We start from the raw sequence: 15,950 nt of genomic DNA, 5'->3' as shown, positions 1-15,950 counted from the left end.
CATGTACGCACTCTTTATCTGATAACTCTTTTTTACCTTCATTGCTTGGTATTAATGCTGTCTTTGTTTCGTAACTTTTCTTCGATATTTTAGAATTTTTTCATTATACTGTCTTTTTAGCGCTCTGCATTTTTTTTTGTGTAAAACTTGTCGCCCAGTCTTGATACCAAATTTCGTATCCAATTCCGCACAAATTTTATATTCTAAAGATTTTCCTTTGCTGTTGAGGTGGTTAACAAGTGAATTTCTTTGAACTTAAAAACAGATTACCATTTGTTAGCCGGTTTGTCAATGAGAATTTACTGAATAAAACATACTGTAATCTTTTAAAGTAAATAAGTAATTAGAATACGTAATTAAACAAGATCATATTATAATACAATAATAAAAATATTAAATGTAAAATATGTAAATAAATACCAAATACTTTCCCAACCATTCTCCCTCTCAAAAAACTAATGTTGTTAAGAACAGCTGAAAGTATAAGTGTAAAGCATAGACAATAAAGATCGACATACTAATAAAGAACTAAGTAAGAATAAAATATGAATTGACAAATAAGCCGCTGGCATATTTTGACCACAGGAATAGCGTCGAATCAGTAGAATTTTTCGACTGACTCAGCAAGGAAGACTGTGTCAAGAGAATACCGTTGGCCTCTTTTCCTATGAGAATTCTGTAGTGTGTCAAAAAGAAAAAGACGTTTTTAATCCACTGTACTTTTTAAATCATTTGTATTAGTTTTTAAGTCTCTTCAGGCTATTATATTGTCAAGTAAAAGTCAGACTCTACTTCATATTAAAAAAAAACGCCAAACTATGCTCGGCAACCGAGCGGATAATCCTAAGTAGAATTATGAGCAAACGTCAATAATTCACCAAGAAGCAAATATCCCTAAAAATCTTAAATGTGGATTTTAATCCTCGGCAAAAGGTATGTCCCAAGAACTATCGAAACCTGGAACATCAGAGTAAAAGAGATTCTCAAGATATTATGCCATCGTCGAGGGCAATTTCTCACCATCATTTGGCAAAAGAAAGTTATCTAGTAGGCAACAAACTTTTTGATGAGTACTTCAACAACTTGTAGTGTTTAGTGGTTAACAAAATTAGATATCTTCAGGAGTGGAGTTAACAAGTCCATATTCTTTGCTTCTACCTTTACATACACGACCGCCTCCCATAACATTTACTCTTAATCCCAATCCAGACTCATGCAAAAAAGAGAGCAGTCATTCCTTGTAGAGGCTTAAAACCTAAAACAAGGTCGTGTTGTTTCGTGAACAGAATTCTGATTGATCCATTGATCTTGTCCATTAGCTTGTGCATCATAGTAATAATTCTTGCAGATATTCTTCAGCGATATATTGAATCGTCCGACTTAAAAGAATCGGCGTTTTCGCTTCTTCTTACGTAATAACTCGATTTATCCGTTTCATTCATCTAGATATTCTCACTTCTCACTACTCATTCATCTAGATATTCTCACTTCTACGACATGCATTCATTGTTATTTTGACATTATAATAAATGGACTATTAAAAATCTTCAACAATGCAAATATTTGCAATAGAAATTCATTAAGATAAAAAAAATGGTAATGTTTGGTAATGAGAAGGATTAATTTTTAAAACAAACCAAAATTTTCAAGATTCGTCGACCGTGAATGCCCGAAATTATTGGCAACTTGTTGATAGCGTAGGACGTCAAGTCAGTTTTCCGCGTTTCCGACTACGGCACGAGGCTATTATATGATAATTTTAAACTATTTACCAGGGCACGATGGCTTTCTCTTTTATCCTTATGAATCCTAATGGGATGAAACTTTAAATGTCCAATCTCCAGGGACTTTTGTGCGAGTCTGGAGTTGGCACGTATCCTTTTCACAGGATTTCTGTCACATCCGATTTCAGAGTGGCCTCTTTGTTGCTTCAGCACGCATTGTAACCTACGGCAGGTTTACTGCTTGAATATGTAAATATTCTAAACATTACATTCTACTAAATTAATTATTTTTTACGTCTGATTTTCAGTGGTGTACCTGCAATTCATTTTCAATATTACAAGAGGCTTATAGGGTATGTAGATATTTTCTAATTGACTAATATTACTTGCATTAACTATCTATAAAATTATACACATGCACACACAGACAAATATAAAGAATCTTAGTTAAGTCTTATAATATGAAAGATCATTTATTCTTGTGACTCACAAGAAATAAACACCATAAATAAATTAATCTCTAAGCTATCAGATGGGATATTAGAAAATACAAAAACGAGAAAATTATAAAAACTATAGAAGAAAATAAATGATAAACCTTTCTACTTAAAAGAAATGGAAATATAGTCTCAGATAGACTAGTCATATTACATATAGTGGAAACTTTCTATGAATTATTTTATCAAAATAAAACAGTCAATCCAAAAGGTACAGAATGTAGGATCGAAGGATACACCAGGGATCACGGGAGAAAATTGAATATGCTGCCAAAAATATGAAAAATAATAGAGCTCCAGAAGAAGACAGTGTAGTCATTGAGAGAACTAAACTAGAGGTCTACTTTTGATGTCAAAAATAAAAACACTTTTTAGTCTATGGATTAAACTAACATTCTAACATTCCAAATAAATGGAAAAATTCGGTTACAATCCTCCTTCAGAAAAAAAGTAGGTAAATTAGATCTTAACAACTATAGCCCCATTAACTTACTAGTCCACCTTCTTTACTAGAATACTGACAAAGAGATTGACAGCAATATAGAAAAAGAAATAGCTGAATTTATAATAAAACCAAAAGAAAAAAATATAATTTGCTGAGCGTACCTAAGAAAGAAAAGGAAAAGGAAAAAAGGATCAATTCAAATAGCAAAACCTAATTGGAAAGGCCCCATTAAGATAAGCAAAATGCCCTCACTTCGAGAACTCATTTTTTTCATTTTATGTAATTAAAAAATACGACCAAGCAATTACAAAGGTTATATATATATATATATATATATATATATATATATATATATATATATATAATTTGAAGCGCCCTTGAGTCCATTAGACCTCATCAAGCGATCCAAAGAAAATAATTTCAGTCGGGAAGAGCTATTTTCAAACTCTTCTAGGGGCGCAAGAAAATAAACATGCATCACATTGAGGGAGATATCGAAAATATAGAATCCCCGAAGATGAAAAGGTAAAACAAGCAATACGAGCACAAAAAAATAACAAGGCTCAAGGTATTGACAAATATGGAATGAAACTTAATAATGAGAAGACGAAAATTATGATCATAAGCAAAAACCAAGATACAGGTGCAAAGTTTATGGCAGTCAATGAGGTATTGGATAGAACAGAAAAAATAATATACCTAGGATGCAACAACACAGATAGCTGGGATCACTCATTCGAGATTAAATGTAGGATCGAAAAAGCAAGGAGTGCCTTCCAACAGATGAAGAAAGATCTCTGCAATTTAACCTTGAACTTACATCTCCGACTCAACATCCTTAATTGTTATGTGTTTTCTGTTCTTATGTATGGAGCAGAGGCTTGGACACTCACTGATGCGTCTTGCAGACGGTTGCAGTCTTTTGAGATGTGGTGCTATCGTCGCATGCTCAGAATATCATATGTACATCATATAACTAACGAGGTAGTAATGCAACGTTTACAAAAAGAACCTGAAGTCTTGAAATCCATTAAAGAAAGAAAGTTAGCATACTTCGGACATATAGTGAGAAATGAAAATAAATACAGAATCCTACTATTGATATTAGAAGGGAAAATAGAAGGAAATAGAGGACCAGGACGCCGCCGAATATCCTGGCTTAAGAATTTGAGACAGTGGACACGTATAACCACCACAGACCTATTTCGAACAGCTGCTAATAAAATACATGGGCCATTGTGGTAGCCAACATCCATAGGGGATAGGCACTAGCGGAAGAAGAAGGTATTGACAACGTCTCCTCTGAGCTATATAAATTAGGTGGCGAACACCTAGTAGAACAAATGCATGTGCTTATGAACAAGATTTGAAATTATGAAAAGATTCCTAGTGACTGGAAATCTGGAATTATATGCCCGATCTATAAAAAAGGGGATAAACTGATTTGAGAAAATTATCGCGGCATAACCCTCTTATGCACAGCGTACAAAGTTTTTACTTACACACCAAACAAACTACTCCAACAACTCACTGAAAATATTGTCGGGAAATATCAAACTGGTTTCCGACAAGAAAGATCTACAACTGATCAGCTATTTACAGTGAAACAAATTTTAAACAAATTTTTGGACATTGACGTCCCCAATATATTCATAGATTTCAAACAGGTCTACGACTAAATTAATAGACAAAAGTTATTATCAAATATTGCAGAGCTGTAACACCCTCCAAAAATACATCCGACTAGTAAAAGCAACAATGGGCTCATCAACAGCAACTGCTAGAGTACAAAATGAGCTCACTGAAAACTTTTCAATGGTCAAAGGATAAAAGCTAGGGGACAGGCTGGTAGCGACACTATTGAACCTGACTGTCAAATATGTGATAAGACAGCTGAATATAGGAACAGATAATCTCCTAATAAGTAAATCAATACAGACAACCGCCTATATCGATGGCATTAGCATTATATCTCGCAGAACAGAAGAGGCAGCGGAAATATATTTACAATTAAAAACAGGGACAAGAGACCGCTCTAGAAATAACTAGAAATAAATATTCAAAAGCCAAAAAAGCTGACACAAGCAAGAGCTAGGGGAAACAGACGCACAGTTTAATCAGCGGACGATATTGAAACTGTAGAAAGTTTCACAGATCTGGGAGTTACATTAAACACGGATAGAACAGACGAAACGAGAAATTCAAAGAGGAATAGTACAGGGAAACAAAGCTTCCTTTCCACTCGCTGTGTTCCGCTCCAAAAACACACACTGGAGATCGAAAATCAGTCTACAAAACTATTATCAGACCAATCGTACGTTATGGATGCGAGACATGGATGATGACAAAAGACTCAAAACGAAAGCTGGAAGTCTTCGAAAAAAAAGTCCTAAGGAAGATATTTGGACTTATTAACGAAAACGGAGTATGGATATCCAGGTACAACCATGAACTCTACCAACTGTTCAAAGAGACATCGTTCTCAGAATTCGTTACACTTCAGAAACTTCAATGGGCTGGTCATGTAGTGAGAATGGAAACCGAAAGACTGCCAAAAAGAGCCCTATATAGTAAAATGTAAGGCGCAACATCAAAAGGAAGGCCACTGAAAAGGTGGGAGGATGAAGAGGGAAAATTTGCTAGACGTGAGAACCTGGAGAAGATCGGCGTGAGTCCGGCAAGGTTGGAGGCATAGTTTGGAGGACGCTAAGGCTCGATTTGGTTCGAGAGGGGGAGGGAGAGGGGGGTTCATTGGGGAGAGAGAGAGAGAGAGAGAGTACTTTAGGACGTTCAAAAATCGGTCAAAATACCTTTAAATCATCAAAAAACCATGGTTTTTTAGGGTTTTTAAAAGGTTTTTGCGTTCCAATTATTCAGATTCAAAAAATATATAAAAGATAAAATTTTATGCAAAGTAGCAAATACAACCAACGTGTTGTATTTGAAGTGACACGTCTCTTTGTGTATCGGATGAAAAACTTCGGAAAATCACCTAATTCTCATTTAATTTTATGTTCTATCATAGCAAGAGCAAAAAATGCGTCTGCGTTGTCTGGTGCGCGTAGCATGCGCCTATACAGAAACTGTATCTGCGGCAGCCTTGTAGATTATCAGGGGTTGTGTTCCTACGCATGTGTTAGCGGTAGAAAGGAGACATCTCTATGAGAGAAGAGAGCATTTGACAACAGCCATAAAAAAAGAAGAAAGGGAAAGATCAATGGAAAGATGACAAGAAGAGTGGAACAACACGGAAGATGTTAAATGCCTATACTGCAAATATTCCGACACTCTTACTCACACAATGCTGGAATGTAATAGATGTACAGTAGAGAAAAACATAATGTATAGAGAAATAGGTATGAACTCTGTGACTGTGAGAGAGACGATCGTGAAGATGACGAGAAGTAATCCAAACAGTAATTAAAAAGAAGGAAAAAGAAGAGAAACACCAACCGCACCAACGACAGAGATAAGATTTAGATAAGAGAAGGGAGTGTTCCAAAAATGTCGTCAGCCTTACAGCGGCCATCCCACTTTCGGAGTACCGTACGTGCGACAGTCCACTGCGCACAACTAGTAGAGGGTGGTTTTAGTTGGTAGACAGGGTAACAGATACTTGAATAACTTATACAGAAGTAAAAAACTTGAAAATTTTTATATTGGTATAAAAACATTTAAATAAAACTTGTTAGAAGTGTCGTCCAAAATTTATAGATACATAACGTTTTCGATCTAACACAGATCATCCTCAGTGCCTTCTTTTGGTACTTGTAGCTAACACTAAAATTGCAGTGGAGACATCAATATATGGTTTACATATTTAAATTTAAATTATAATGCGACCCTAGGTCGATGACAATGTTTGTAAATGTTTATACTTAAAGAGCAACATGTTTCTTTGCTCGACTTAAACACGTGATTCTTGTCAGTTAAAACGAGACAGACCAACTTATGTTGGTACAAAACGTTATGTATCTATAAATTTTGGACGACACTTTTAACAAGTTTTTATTAAATGTTTTTATACCAATATACAAATTTTGAAGTTTTTTACTTCTGTATAAGTTTCTTAACTATGGTATATAGCCAACTACTGGGATTTTCCCATTAATTTTTTTTAGATACTTGAATCTTTGGCACTGCTATCTTTAGTTCAAATTTTGAGGACTCAAAATGGAGGTAGCATAAAAAAAATTTCAGTACAAAACCAAACCCCCACCCCACCCCCCTGGTTTTTCATTTTTTGTAAAGTTATTTTAAAATCTTCCAATTTAATGGTCTCTATTGCGTTAATGACAGCCCGCATTGTAGGAAATCACGATCCTCAGCAATGAGGAAACGACAAGAGAGATTGCGTTAACACCTGTTTCATTTATATCTGTTTGTTTGTCTAAGGTTTCCGTTATTCTTCTAGTAGTTTATTATAGTAATCTTTCCACTTTTTTGTTTCTATGGCATTTATTTTACTTCTTTCATTTGTATTTCTTTTAGGACGGTTCCCAGTTTGTCAAGCTTCTCTAGATCTAGATCCTCCTACTATTGAGCTAATTTTTACACATTGAGCTAGTTTTCGCATATTTGATCTCCAATGTTTTCCTTTTTATCTTTTCAATTTCTTTTTTCACTATATATGTAAATTGATTGTAGTTTTTTCGGTCTTCATCATATTTTATATTTAAATATTTTGTCCAATTTGCTTAACGATATATTCCTTTAATTTTGTTATTGAATACATTTTTGAATAAAGACGACTGCGTTAATTCATAACAGTTGTTAGATTATGAACAAGAAATAAAAAAACCTATTGAATCATAAATCACTAATTCAGTATCCCACGTTTCTTTATTTAGTTGTCGCGTTCAATCAAAATTTTACGCAGCAATAATTTTTATTGTTTTCATAAATTGAATTTTCACCAACGATTGTTTTCATCAATCATTTATTTGGATTATTTGTCGTTCGTTTTAATACTTATATTGGTTTTTCACGCCCCTAATCATCCTTATTGATACCACTTGTATCTTCTAGTTTTTCTGCCACTTAGGTCTATTAGTTCACTAAGCGGTATTGATTTCCAACGCCATTTTTCTTGCGAAGACCTATAAGTAACTGTATAGCCCTGACCTAGAGTTCGACAGTCAGGTTTCATCATCAATTAAATTTAGTACGATTTTATTTATTTAATTGACATAATATGTCGTTTAGTATAAATAAAAATACGGTTTTTTCAGTTTTTGCTCATTAAATTTACAAGAGGAACTCTTTTATGTAAATACATAGAATCATTGTTTACATTACATAATCAAAGTAGAGTAGAAGGATTATGTGACTACAATTATATAATGAGGGCTAGTCATTTCCATTTTCTGCTGTCCACTTCTTTACCTTTGGTAGTTTCAGATTTGACTATGTTCTGCAGTGGTTAGCTAGTTTTTTCTTCCTTATTGTTACTGTTCCCTAATATTTAGTACTTATATATTCTTCTTCTTTCCTCATAGATTTTTTGTATGTTTAAAATTAGCCGTAGCAGCTATACTCGTTATTAGCGAATTAAATTTAGTACTGTCTATTACCTTACTTACAACCTCTACTTCCCATGGTCGTGTTTGATACAAAAGAGGCTCCTCTAACCAAGTAGAATACAAATGTTAAATTGCCTTTTCTTTAAATTTATTGGTCTTTTTGTTTTTCAACACAACACTGAGTCTTCCTACCACTGCCCAAGTCATTTGGATTCTTCTAGTGATCTCTGGCGTTTGATTCTGTTTGCTCAGTTTGATTGTGTGACATAAGTATATATAATATTCGACACTTTCGATCTAGATTTGTCATCACTTTGGTTTTATTTAATAATGCATTAAAAGTATTGAGTATTTTTTAAGGATTTCAAAAATAAAAAATATATAGGCTAATGCATTTGAAATAAAAAGGTTAATTATATTTCCAGAAAAACAGAAATCTAACAACAATGTAAATACTACTACACACTACAGCTGTTTTTATATGTCTTCACATTAGGTCTAGATGACAATCAAGAAGATTTAAGTAGAAGACAAAACAAAGACATGGGCATACTAGTATGTAGTTAATAGAAGAAAAAATAAATAGATAAATCAGACAAAAGAATGAAGTAATGTAATATGAAGATATGAAGGTAGATCAACAATATAACTTAAGAAGTAGAAGATGATAATTCCTCTACACACATCACTAGTACACCTGATAAAAAGAAACAAAGTAACCACTTCTATCCACCTCTGGTGTTGTAACATGATCAAAGGCTTTTCATAAAGACTATGAAAGACATAACCTCTGATTTGGGTAACACGCTGCCACGATAGAAATAGTTATAATTCGTGTATTGACCTCTTTTGGTATCAAATGTAACAGATTGATCAGTTGTCAAAAATTGTAGATATGATTTCATCTATCAGTATCTTTTCCCCAAGAATATTTATTAGAAGTAGAACCGGTACGTACCGACTTAAAGGAAACTGCTTAACCTTGCCGGTCGTGCACCGTTCTTCTCCAGGTTCTCACATCTAGCAAATTTTGCGCGTCCGCTGCCACTTCATCCCCCTAGCTTTTCAGTGGTCGTCCTTTTAGGTCTTGCGTGTCCTGCATTTTACTATCTAGGGCTCTTTTTGGCAGTCTTCCGGTCTCCATTCTCACTACATGACCAGCCCATCGAAGTCTCTTAAGTTTAACGAATTCTGAGATCGGTGCCTCTTTGAACAGTTAATAGAGTTCATGGTTGTACCTGGATCTCCATACTCCTTTTTCGTTAATAGGTCCAAATACCTTCCTTAGGACTTTTCGTTCGAAAAATTCCAGCTTTCGTTTTGTATTTTCTGTCATCACCCATGTTTGAGATTTAATACGTTTTGCAACTGGGATTTCATCACGGACATTAATATAAAAAGTATTAACGTACCAAAAGGAAACAAAATTTGTTTGAAACTCGTTTCTTGGTAGATATTTTATCTAGTATCAATGGATATGCATGACATCGGCATCCACTTCTTTTTGCCTATTTATTTGATTTTTCTGCTAGAATATCAGCTTTATTTTTTTTACGTTTCTATCAATTTCTATCAATTATAATAAATAATATTAATATCATGTAGCCGTTACTGTCCACTGCTAAACATAGACCTCCTTCAAGCTCTTCCATATCTCTCAATTCTAGGCTGTCATCAGCCAGTTCCTATTCTACACTATATCTCATGCGTTTGGCTATTCTTTCCAATTTGTATTTCGTGCCCAAGGTATTTGTAAACATGTGTTTCTTTTATGTCCACGTCGCCTCTTCTGATGTTTTGTGCAAGCACTAGATTTGTCATTATTTGGGATTTGCTTGCATTTCTTCGAAGAGAAACTTCCAAAGAGGCATTTAATAATTCATTAAGTATCTGTTTTGCACCAGCGAAGTTATCTGTGATAAGAATGATATCATCTGCAAATCTAAGGTGAGTGAACTTTTGATGAACAAAGATGCCTCTATTCTCCCAAGACAGTGATTTCATTGCGTATTCAAGGACAATTATAAAAAGTTTTGGAGAAATGGTATCCTCTTTTCTAACTCCTCTGCTTACTTTAATTGTACCTGTTGCTTCATGAAGTTATACAGTTGTGGTAGCATTACTGTAGATGTATTCTGTAAGCCTTATGTATCTAAAATCTATTCTGCATTGTTTCAGAGCTGCTATTATGACGTCAGTTATACCGTGTCAAATGCTTTATGAAAATCGATAAACACCAAGGTTAAGGGTTTATTGTATTCTTTCTTCTTCAAGTTCCATCTTCTATCAAAGTTTGGAAATCATCATCCTCAAGTTCTTACGCCAGGATATTCTTCGTCTTCCCACTTTGTCTTGCATAATAAGTTGATGATTATTTTCGCCCCCTCATCACATGTCGTAAGTACTCAAGTTTTCGTCTTTTTAAAGTTAATATTATCTCCGCTTTATTTTATATCTGTCTAGTTACTTCCACGTTTGACAGTCCTTGAAGCATGATATTCGTAGGATTCGTCTCTAACACCAAAATTAAAAGGCGACAAAAGTCCACGCTTCCAAGTCATGAATAAGAGTAGAGAATACGTAAAACCGAAGCAGTCTTAGGCGTAGTTCTAATCTTATATCCCAAAAGCCAAGAAACTTTTAAGTTTAATGAATTATGCACGTACTATTTCAAAACATGTCTTAATTTCTTTGGTTTATTCTACATGCCATACAGTTTAGTTATTGTAACGTATGCCTCTTTAGGACTGTGGGACATAATATAACGTAAAGCTACTTACGATCGGTTTTATTAAGCTTTATAAGGATATTTAAGGTAACATTATTATTCTTGTTCACATGGAGTTCATAACCTAAGTGTCTTATCCATGTCTCGTTGTCATGTCACAGCTGTCACTTGTGGTTCCGTTTACCAAGTGCAACGGTGCCAAGTATACGCGTACATGAGAACCATACATAACAGTTATCATCATGCATTTACGTTTCTTCAAATGCATCTTCAGCCCATATTCATGACAGCATTCGTTAAGGTGTTGCATTACGTTCTGTTGGAATAGTTAGTGGGGACATCACGCAACCCTGTTAGAATTCTCTCTGTATTTTGATATCTCGGATGTTTTGGTTGTCAACACTTACCTTGGCAGTTTTATTCTAATATAGATTAGATATAACTTTTATATTATAACTATCAATATTTTAGCTTTTTAATATATCTACAAACTTCTTATGCTGAACAAGTCTACAGAACATAAGTGGCATGTCCTGATTCATATCCATGTATCTCTGGACCAGCACTTTCAAGCCGAACAAAGCATCTCTTGTAGCCGTACCATTTCTAAAGACTAAGAAAATTGTGTGTCACTAATTTCATATTAAAGAGTTTTAACAATTCTGCTGTGCATTAATTTCAAAACTGTTTTTAGTATGTGACTCACTAAAGCCATTGTTCTGTGATCTGAGCAGGTTGTTGTACTTTACTTTTTTGAATTGCTACAAAGGTCGATTGCAGCCATTTTCTGGGGATTGTGTCAATCTAATATATCAAAAAGAGTTTAACCATTACATCAAATTCATCTAATCAATCCAATAAAACATAACATCATTTTTTCCAGTAGCTTTGCCATCTTTTGTGTTTTTGATGACATAGGTGACTTCTTCTCGTAAGGTTGGTGATCCGGTATCCTCTGTGGTTTCTAATGACAGTTCCTCTCTATTTTCCTTATATAGTAGTTGGATGTAATTTCTCAGTGTCACAATCTCTCCTTCACATCAGTAATAATATCCTCTTTATTCAATTTAAGAATATTCGTTCTTGTGCTATTTTTAGAAACTCAGAAGGTTATTTCTTTGATTTTTTTGTATAAATTAAAACTTTCAACTTTTTATCCAGATCTTCTTTTTCCTTTGCCTCTCGAATTTTCTTGCGATGTTTCCTGAATTTCTTTGGATTTATTCAGGTCTTTTGCTTTATATTTTATTTGTTTTTCCATAAGTTCAAGAATTTCTACCGTCATCCAAGGTTTTCCTTTTCCTCCAGGTAGTTTGAGGTTTTCTTTTCCAACAAAAATAAGTACATTTTGAACTTTTTTCCATTTATGGTCAATAGTTATAATTTCAGCATTATCTTCTTTGACTTTTCTTAAGTTCTCTTTTATTTTAAATTTTCTTTCTTCAAGTCTTTAGATTAGAGGTCTATAGTTTAGTCTTTACCAGGAAAAGAAGAATCACTGGCTTAATACCCCCAAGGATTCTAAACTACAGTCTAAATTTTTCTGACGAGGTGAAGTACCTTGGTATTACCCTTGACAGGAAGTTAACATGGAACTCACACTTAGATGGTAGAGCTAAAAGAGCATATATTGCCTATGAGCAGTGTCGACAAACAGTCGGACGCACCTGGGCCTTTCGCCCAGGGTGATCGCATGGGTCTACACTGCTGTCATTAGGCCAATGCTAACTTACGGAGCTGTTGTTTGGGTACCTTGGGTATTGAAGTGCTACAGGCAACAGCGATTAACAAACTAAACCATATTCAGCGGATAGCTTACATAAATATAACAGGTGCCATGAAAACAACACCAACTGCTGCAATGGAGTTGATCATTGGCATCACGTCTCTAGATATATATGTCAACTCGTTTCTGGCGGGGAAAGCTGAATGCGCTACCACTGCTACAGGCAGGCTGCGACTCAATTGAACCAAAGTTTGTCTTTAACAAACCCTACAAAATCGAAACAAGACAGTATAGGCAGACAAATGTGGCAAATGCCTATTGCATATACACCGATGGCTCCAAAATGAAAGAAGGCTCATGATGCGGGATATACTCCAGATCACTGAACCTAAGAATAAAGTGAGGTATGGGCAAAAATGCCAGCGTAGTTCAGATAGAACTGACTGGTATCTCCATAGCCGCAAAAGAGATAACCCAAAAAGGTATAACAGGGAAAACTATAGTGATCTGCACAGATAGCAGACAAGCGCTACTAACCTTGAATAGACTACGTGTCACATCAGGGTTAGTAATGGAGTGTCACGAGTCACTAACTCAAGCTTCGGATGATAATACCATCACCCTGAGGTGGGTTAAAGGACACAATAGGAATAAAGGCAACCGCATTGCTGACCAATTATCTAGGAAGGCGGCAGGCCTAAGACTCTTAGGACCTGGGGATCTTTTTGGTGGATCATTTCTTTTTGGGGATCAACTACAACAATCGCGGAAATTGTCAAATGTCACTCCCATACGCAAACCGTAAAAAGATGGGAAGAAGCGCAAGGATGTAAACTTACCAGGGTAACACTAAGTAACCTTGAAGAGTCAACATCAAAAAAGTACTTGGGAATGACCAGGAAAAACCTACGTTTGACAGTTGGTTTTTTAACTGGTCATTGTCAACTAAGCAAACACCTCCAGACACTGGGGCTAGTAGACACACCTCTATGTAGGAAGTGTAAACGAGAAGACGAAACTGTAGAGCATGTCCTATGTGAATGCCCGGAGTTATCATTAATACGAGAGTACGCGTTCGGCGAGTCCTGGCCCACACCTGCCCACATAAGAGAGATGTCTCCTGGTGACTTGTCCACCTTCCTAGAAATGGCAGGATGGACAATGAGCTAAGGGTGACGGCTCCCTGGGAGGATGCACAATGGGTCAATTGTGGCCTAAGTGCTGTGAAACTTAACTCGCACTTCCTACTCTACAGATACAGATAGAGAAGTCTTTAGTTTCACTCTCATAGGCAAAACAATCGGGTTGTGATTGGGAGATATGTCCGCTCCTGGATAAGTTTTGGATAATGTTATATAATTTCTATATCTTACGTTAACGATAATTTATAATCTATTTGAATTCTGACTGTTTTGTTGTTATTGTCGGCTGGTGACTTCCATGTGTATAAACTGCCTTTAGGAAGTTTAAACAAGGTATTTGCAGTTATGAGTTCCTCATTGACACAGAAATCAACCAGCTTATTCCCACGTTTATTCCTCTCCCGGAGTCCATCCACGTTCATTCACCGTCCCACACAAGTCTCCACTTCTTGACCAACTACAGAGTGAGAGACAGCAGCAATGCTCGATCAGAGAGGGTACAATGTTACAGACAGCTACTTGAGAATTCTTAGCAACTATACTGTCAACTCCTTACCTGTATTTGGAGTTGTTTTTGTTGCCGGAATAATTGTTTCCATTTCTTGTGTTACATTTTCCTGATTCAGGCCATTGTATACCGCTAAGCCCCAGTACGTTAATTTTCGTTCTGTACATTTCCGACATAGCGTTATCCAGTTTGCCTGATTGATACAATCTTTTTACGTTTCATATTCCAATTTTAAAGGCTAGAGAGTTATTTTTATTTGCTTGACAGGGATTTACTCAGGCTGGCACTTCTGTCGAATTCGCCCTTTCGAATGTTCTTCCTATCCGTCTTCATGGGCGCTGTGGTCTTCATATGTAACCCTAGACAAGGGGTGTTACTCCGCCATCCCTTTTTTTATCCGACTTGGGGCAGGCTATATCGAGTGCAACCTTTGATTTCGGCCCACAACCAACGCAGGCCGAGTTATTAATTTATTATTATTAGTTATTACATTATTATTATATTCCTCATACTTTTATTATTGTATTGTTAATATATAATAACAAATAATATAAATAATATTAATTATTCTCTAATAAAGATCGAATCTAAATATAAGGTAGAAAAGGAGTGTAGGTTATTTATGCTAAAAGAATTAAATTTTGTGCAAAGCTACAGTCGGATTTAAAAATTTATAAGGTATTGACCCCCGGAGCGAAACCGAAAGTCCCCAACGAAAGAGAATCTCATTGATATACAACAAATAACAACAGTACAACTGCCGTAACAAGCAGTAGAGACAGCGTGTGCGTACGATTATTCAGTAATCTTGATATATCACACAAAATGGCCTACCCCGAGGCACTGTGTCAGAGTGCCGTGTAGACCGGTTGTGTTTTGTTTTGCTATATCGAGCTTGAAGCAGATGGTCGCGACCGAATACGGTTCCACGGAATCGCTGTCTTAATTCTTAGAATGATCGATACTGAAGAAGAATTATTTATAAAAGAACGAAGGACATCTTCGGGGTGAAAACTAAAAAGGGATTGACGGTTGGGTTATACAAAGCACGGTATATGTTTACTCGAGGTTTCGAATTTTCCTCTTGTGAGTTTTAACTTTACAAAGTAATTCGGGGGAAACTGCTGAAAAATCAACATAATTTTTATCTTTGGGAATAAACTTCTTATCTAGATATTTATAGGTTCATTTCTTAATACAACAATCTGAACAGTTACGTAAAAAGTCGTTAGTCTATTCTTCTTTTAAATAACTTTTTCAATTTGAACTAAATTTTCTCTCTACAGACTTCTAAGAATAATGTATGGAGCGGTACAAAAAGTTGATAAGTGGTGGGGTATAATGAACTATTTAATGAGAACTAAAACAGGAGGTATGTACACACAAGGGAGAATGATCTTGACGAATAAGTACTTGACATGATACCGAAACGAGGAAGAACCCGAAAAATTTACTGGTTTGATGAAGAATGTCAGATTATATCGAAAAAAAAACAGGATATTTACGTGATAATTATCTATACCTATTCCTTTATTATCACTTTATTTCACATGGGCGAGTGAAAAGTAAGTTTTGTTTCGCTTCTTTGAATTTCTGATTCTTCTGTTCCATCTGTACTTAATGTAACTCCCAGATATGTGAAACTTTTTACAGTTTTA

At 35.3% G+C, this 15,950-nt stretch overlaps 1 protein-coding gene across 2 annotated transcripts in view; it reads left to right on the top strand.

The window, feature by feature from the left end:
- The window catches only part of LOC140445313 (uncharacterized), a 450,063-nt gene that overhangs the window by 111,120 nt on the left and 322,993 nt on the right, over positions 1–15,950 (top strand). Inside the window, exon 2 of one of the 2 annotated variants that reach the window (XM_072537281.1) lies at positions 2,033–2,077. The exons of the other annotated variant lie outside the window; for it this stretch is intronic. The gene's annotated coding sequence lies outside the window, so the exon portion shown is untranslated. The remainder of the gene's footprint in view (positions 1–2,032; positions 2,078–15,950) is intronic. 2 annotated transcript variants of the gene reach the window in all.

Source organism: Diabrotica undecimpunctata, chromosome 7 (genome assembly GCF_040954645.1).
Source record: "Diabrotica undecimpunctata isolate CICGRU chromosome 7, icDiaUnde3, whole genome shotgun sequence".
Classification (NCBI taxonomy): domain Eukaryota; kingdom Metazoa; phylum Arthropoda; class Insecta; order Coleoptera; family Chrysomelidae; genus Diabrotica; species Diabrotica undecimpunctata.
The sequence above is the reverse complement of the archived record's forward strand: the minus strand, read 5'-3'. Positions and strand labels throughout refer to the sequence as shown.